Below are 6207 nucleotides of genomic sequence, written 5' to 3' on the forward strand. Positions count from 1 at the left end.
ACAAACTACATGGCTTAAAACAATAGAAATTAATTCTCTCACAGTTTTGGTGGCTTAGAAGTCCAAATGCAAGGTGTCAGCAGAGCCACCTTCCCTCTGATGGAAGGATCCTTGCTTGCCTCCTCCTAGCTTCTGGCTTGCAATGGGCTCCTTGGTGTTCCTTAGCTTGTGGCAGCATGACCCCAATCTCTGTCTCTGTCATCACAAAGCCTTCCTCCGTGCATCTCTCCATATTTACAAATTTCTCTCTTCTTATATGGACATCAGTATTGGATTTAGGGCTCACACTAATCCAGTATGACTTCATCTTTATTTGATTACATCTGCAAATACCCTATTTCCAAATAAGTTCACATTCACTGGAAATTGAACATCCAACACTTATAATCCTAAGTTGTACTTATATAGTTCTTCCTATGTGCCAGGCACTGCTTTAAGCACTTTACCTATATTGGTTTATTTAATTATCACAAGGGTTCTATGAAGTAGGTACTATCATTATCTCCATATTGTAGAATAGCCAACTGAGACAGAAAGAGATTATATAACCTTCATGGTCACACTGTGACATGGTCACATGGTCAAATAGGACTGGCCTTTCCCTATAGTCACATTTTAGATTCAAAACCTGGACAATTGGCTAAAATGTTCATGCTTTTAATCATTACAGACTACAGTCTCTCGGATAAGATGGGACTCATTCAATGAAGCAAATATTTTTGAGGATCTCTTTTGTTATGGAACCTAGGCTTAATGATAAAGCTAGAGGGATGAAGATAAAACTCTAACATTTTAAGATATATATCTATATATAACTATATAGATATATATCTTATTTTCGTTAACTTGCACAGTTAATGAAATATGTAACACAGTCATCTTCCTTAGGAAGCGTGTACTTCTGGAATTCCTTGTGGTATCCCTGGGAATCCCTTTACCGTGTATCCATGGCATTCTGCCTTTACTGGGCTCATTTCTTCCTACTCCCTGGAATATTTTTCAAGGGAAGTTTTTCCTTTTCTCCTCTACCCTATAATATATATATAGCTATATAACTATATAACTATATATATATATATACACAAACATATATATATATATATACACACATATATATATATATGTAACTTGGGAGATGGTTTGGATCTGGAGACAGACTGCTTCTCCTCTTGGTGTGACCTTGGACAAATTATTTTATATGTGTATATATATATATATATACACACACACACACACACATATATATATTTGCTTCAGACTTGTGAAGTGTTGAAGATTAAACAAGTTTATTGTGTATAAATTGCTTAGAATAGTGCCTGGCAAATGTACTATTTTTATGCCATTAATTATTAACAGTACCATTATTGACATTACCATTACTATTGAAAATAAATTCTAAATTATTTATTTTACATAGATGATCTATTAGGAGAAAATAAACCTTTAAGTCAAAATGAATATTATTTTAATGTACGTTTCACTTCTTCCACCTAAACTGGATGAGAATTGCTTATTTGCTTCAAAATACCCATAAACATCTGGACTTGAAAAGATATTCTTCTCTCTCCTGCCGTCTGGTGTGGATCTTCTCACTCCAAAAGTGGGGCAGATGAAACCAGAAGGATAGGTATATACAGCATAACTTATGAGCGCCTAAGTGTTAGGTCTGTGGCTGTCATCCCTCCCACCTTCTGTGAAATTCCTCCAGTTGGCGTAGGAAGTGACAAAGGTTCAGGAATCCTTGGATAAATATAAACACAAGTTTGAAAACTGTAACTGTGAGTTTGTTTGTTATAATGACTCATCCAGATGTAAGCAAACAATCTCATCAAGCTCTACACTTACTGGATTTCTAGAGTCACTTTCTTTTATACTTAGGTATCAAAGTATGCCATATACCCTCAGAAGTTTTTGTTCTTTCTAGGTGGCAAACTTCCTGAATAAATTTGTATTTAAATTAATATGTAACAATTGAATTTCACTTAGAATTGTTTTATTCTGATGTCTCACTTTTGTCACTAGCTTGGTGCAACAATAATTGTGAGTTTTGCAATTACTTTTAATGGATATTAAATATTAATATTTTTCCCAGTACAAACACAAATAAGGGCTTGTTTGATTTTTATATTTCAAAAGAAATAGGTCATTTGCCTTCAAAATGAACACATTGATGGCTTTCAGCTAGTGAAGTAGAAAATTTGGAAATGATATGCATTTAGGACATGAATTTTACTTTGACTAAAAAGAAACCTTATTAATTATATATTATCTGTCTGGCCCACTACTGTCAATGTGATTTAAAAGATGAATGGTTAAGCTAGAATAGTGAAGAGAAAAACCACTGTACATATGTTATCTGATGTTTACACAAGCATGTTTATAAAGTAATGTTTAAATGTCAGGGCACATTTGCATTTATTTTTTCAGGAATAACATAATTAAAGAAAAATTTAAAAAAGTTTGCAGATAAACTATTTTTAAGTTCATATGTAGACTGTACGCCTTGTAGCAGAGAATAGAAGTGCATACAAAAATAATTATTCCCCTCCCATATTCACTATGGTGAATAGGTATGAATGATGAAATTTCCCTACTTGGAAAATATTTGCTTTCTTTGTTCTGCTACTTTGGGCCTTAACCTAGGTCTAAACTACAGAAGTTTGGGGGTAAAGATGAGAGAAGAAAACTTCTGTTTCTGCCTTTAAGTAAGAAAACAGATACTGTGCAGTAATTTCTAGTAGTGTTAGATTCTTTCCTCAAATATATTGTTCTTTGCCTTTGCTTTCAGTTCAAAATGGTAGCTTGGGGACAAAAAGCAAAACCTTAGAGTAGGAAAGGAAAAACTTCCTTTGATAAATATTCCAGGGAGTAGGAAGAAATGAGCCCAGTAAAGGCAGAATGCCATGGATACACGGTAAAGGGATTCCCAGGGATACCACAAAGAATTCCACAAGTATACGCATCCTAAGGAAGATGACTGTGTTACATATTGAAGCATTTAATGCAATTTAATGAAAATAAGCAGATACTATATACTGAAATGCACATATGCGTTACAGATTGGAGCTTTTCATCAGTAACATAATAACTCCCCTTAGGTTTCATAGGCCTTTCCCAAACAGGCAGACAGACACATGTGATACTTGTGGAAAAAGATGGCTTTGCTTTTGTGAGATATGTAGTTGGATTAAGCTGATCAGAACAGAGGTTGTTCATTTTGTTTCTGCTCAATAATTTCTGGCCTCTTGACAAACCTAATTTACTTTTTTTAAAAAAAAACAGAAAAGTACCATAAATATATGAACTACAGAATGTATGAATCTATTAGGAAAATGGGACATTTTCCCCACGTATGTGTAATTTGTTTTGTTATATAACACATTTATCATATATTGTCTGGCTATTTACCCCACAAAAATAGGCATGTGAGTTAAGTTTGCACACAATCTCTAAAATATAACTATCCCTGATGTGCAAGTATTTTTGAACTCAGAGGACTGTGTTGTAATTAATACTGATGGAGAAACCAGAGTTAGAAATGTCTTTAGCAGACACTAACACATTTCCAGCTTGGGCCTGGACTCACTGTAGGTGGCACTACACATGTGCAACACTGGTTGAAAATAACTGAGCAGATTTAACACAATCATCTAGAGCAGGTATCAGCAAACTTTTTCTGTAATGGGACAGATAGTAAACATTGGGATTTGCAGGACATGCGCTCTCTGTACAACTCTTTAACTCTGCCACTATAGGCAAAAAGCAGCCACAGACAATGTGTAAATGAATGAATGTAGCTGTGTTCCAATAAAACTTTATTTAGATTTGGCTTATCAAGGCCTGATCTAAACATGGTAGTTTTTTTAAAAAAATTGTGAGCTTGGGATGAATTTGGCCATAAATGTGAGTGTCCTTTTGGATTTACATTTATTTCTATTTACTTGATGTTGTTCTTTCCTTTTTTACATTTTAAAGTGTTGATATGACTGCATTTTTTGGTTTTAAAATGCAACTATTTTATTTTTTCTTCAAAAAGAAAAAAACTTAGGTTTTTTTGCAAGCAAAATGGGAAAAAAAGGTATTATTTTTACTGTAATTATTAAGCCATAGACATGTAAAATCCACAAAATGGATTGATGACTTTGGAAATGCAATATCATACCAAAGGTACAGGCTGTTTCAAACGGTCTGTACATATTGGGCTAAAACAAAAACCAAACCAAACCTTAATTCCACCAGCAATGAAACGTGTCTGTGGCCTTGGTAGAAACATCATGACTTGCTCTAACATGGCAAGATCCACAAATCCTCTCTAGTGCTATGTGGAAATATCCCACCAGGTCCCCAAGTCCAGAGGTGAGGTGGAAGACTCTGGTTGCACCCAGTGCAAAGCATTTGCATCATTGGACCAACTTCCAAATTGATTTTTATGAAGATGTACAAATAGGCTAGGCGCAGTGGCTCACACCTGTAATCCTAGCACTTTGGGAGGCCGAGGCAGGCGGATCACGAGGTCAGGAGTTTGAGACAAGCCTGACCAACATGGTGAAACCCCATCTCTACTAAAAATAAAAAGATTAGCCGGGTATGGTGGCACACACCTGTAATCCCAGCTACTCAGGAGGCTGAGACAGGAGAATGGCTTGAACCCCGAAGGCTGAGGTTGCAGTGAGCTGTGATCGTGCCACTGCACTCCAGCCTGGGAGACAGAGTGAGACTCCGTCTCAAAATAAATAAATAAATAAATACATACATACATACATACAAATAAGTTACAGGCACTTTAAATGTCTTTGGTTGGAATAACCCAACATTGCAAGATAATGTATTACAGAGTGTCCAGGCCCAGGCTGGGTTCAACAGGCAAGGATTATGGTTCTCTCAGTCTCTCTCAGAAAACAAGAAACTGTGGGATTAGGTGTCAGCCAAAGCTGTCTTCTCAGGACAATATTTAGGATTGCTCTGACACAATTTGTTGGGTCTGCCTTTGATAACAGTATAGCAAAACACTATTATCACCATCATGAGGAGGAAGTAACTGGTATGCATTAGATGCAAATTTATTAATGAACAGTCATCATCTGGAGCAATAACTGTATGCTTGGGATTAAAAACATGATAGTCTTTTTCAATGGGCCTTTTCTAACAACAGAAAAGGCTGTAATCTTGAGCGTATTCTGTGTTGGCCTTTCTGTCAGTTCTAAAGATCTTGCACCAGAGTGTGGCATTGCTGTATGTGTCAGAAACACGGTGCGGTGGCTGCACAGTGATGGGGAACACACCCGGGCTGTCCGTGAGGATCATGCAGGCTGTGAACACCATCTGCTCATGGTGACCATCAAGAGCACAGCTATCTGATGTCCAAGCTGCAGGCAGAGTAAAGGTAATATTTACCTCTTCGTGGGCTTCTCTGTCGGAAAGTCCAATCTGATGACCTAAAATGACTGAATACAGATGAGTGATGCCATGAGAGTACCCTCCAAATAATTTGAGTGGGTCCAGGGTTAGGGTGATTTTGACTGAGATGTTAACTGGGCCTGAATCCTCCAGGGCCTGGGAAGACCTGGTGGATGTTCTGGCGATGCTCTGGCCTGCATGGTCATTATGCTTCCCAAAGTTTTGGTGTCATTTTTGAGATGCCCTAATGTTTCATTTTCTGGTGCACACAAGTCCAAATCATTAAACCATAGCGGAAAAGTATTCCAATCTTCTGCCATTTCTGGTGACTTAATCTCCTTGATTTTGAAGAAACAGTCCAGGGTTGGGAAAGCTATGCCATGGTGCCCACAATGATCATAAAGACCAACAAGGAGGCTGACCGATGATGTATACCTTCAGATTCTCCTTGGGGTTGATGTTAAAAATTATTCTGATAAGCTCCACCCAAACTTGGCTGACACCTGTGTGCCTGCAGGCCCAGCCAGCCAGCTGCTCAATGGTGTGCATCAGTTGCAGGGCCACTGGGCACCAGGCTCCCCACTGTGCTGGGGGCAATGTCCAGCCAGGTCCATAGGGCCAAGGTGAGGACCAGAGACCAGCTGAGCTCCTGAAGCTGCAACACGGGGTCTGCTTGACTCTTGTAACCACATTTAAATATTCTTAAAAATTGCTCAATCTTGAACTTTCCCACAGAAGTTCCTTTGTTGAATGTCTTTAATTAAATGTAATGAATATAACCTGTTATATTTTAGAAAGTTTTAATAGAGG

General features: G+C 37.5%; 1 pseudogene; it reads right to left on the minus strand.

The window, feature by feature from the left end:
* Nucleotides 1-4914: 4914 nt before the first annotated feature.
* Nucleotides 4915-5946, minus strand: LOC742705 (transmembrane protein 248-like; annotated as a pseudogene).
* Nucleotides 5947-6207: the final 261 nt, after the last annotated feature.

Source organism: Pan troglodytes, chromosome 3, assembly GCF_028858775.2.
Source record: "Pan troglodytes isolate AG18354 chromosome 3, NHGRI_mPanTro3-v2.0_pri, whole genome shotgun sequence".
NCBI classification, from domain to species: Eukaryota; Metazoa; Chordata; class Mammalia; order Primates; family Hominidae; genus Pan; species Pan troglodytes.